Source organism: Somniosus microcephalus, unplaced genomic scaffold (genome assembly GCF_052327205.1).
Source record: "Somniosus microcephalus isolate GS21.2 unplaced genomic scaffold, FLI_Smic_1.0 unresolved_chr2, whole genome shotgun sequence".
In the NCBI taxonomy this organism is placed as follows: Eukaryota; Metazoa; Chordata; class Chondrichthyes; order Squaliformes; family Somniosidae; genus Somniosus; species Somniosus microcephalus.
In genome coordinates this window covers 24,471,576-24,472,094 of record NW_028225180.1, presented here as the reverse complement: position 1 = coordinate 24,472,094, position 519 = coordinate 24,471,576, and the positions used below count along the sequence as shown (strand labels likewise).

The 519-nt window shown below is 43.2% G+C and overlaps 1 non-coding gene across 1 annotated transcript; it reads right to left on the bottom strand.

Moving 5' to 3' along the window:
• trnat-ugu (transfer RNA threonine (anticodon UGU)) lies at positions 1-73 on the bottom strand. The gene has a single exon. It is a non-coding gene; the product is annotated as a tRNA-Thr (tRNA).
• Positions 74-519: the final 446 nt, after the last annotated feature.

Genomic DNA, 519 nt, shown 5'->3' with positions numbered 1-519 from the left:
AGGCCCCAGTGAGATTTGAACTCACGACCCCTGGTTTACAAGACCAGTGCTCTAACCCCTGAGCTATGGAGCCACTGACACAGGATTGCTCTCATTCCCGTTAGTGCAACACAACATGGCTGATTACCTGACCATGGTAAAGGATAGCAAACTGAGAAAAACCTTGACAATGTACAGACTTAATGACCATAGCCTGGCGATCGAAAAAGGTAGACACAGGCAGACCCGGCTACCAAGAGAGGACAGGATATGTTCTCATTGCAGTCAGGGTGTGGTGGATACAGCGATGCACTTCCTCACAGCTTGTAGAAAATATCAGGGCATAAGGGAGAATTTCTACCCTAAATTCACAAAAATATGCCCGTAATTCAGATATTTGAATGATGACCAAAAACTCCCATACCTATTAGGGGAAGAGAGAAATTGTGTAACCTTAGCGGCACACTATGTTACAGCTTGCCATAAACAGAGGGACAACCACTAAATATAAGAAAAGAGTATATACAAATTATATATGAA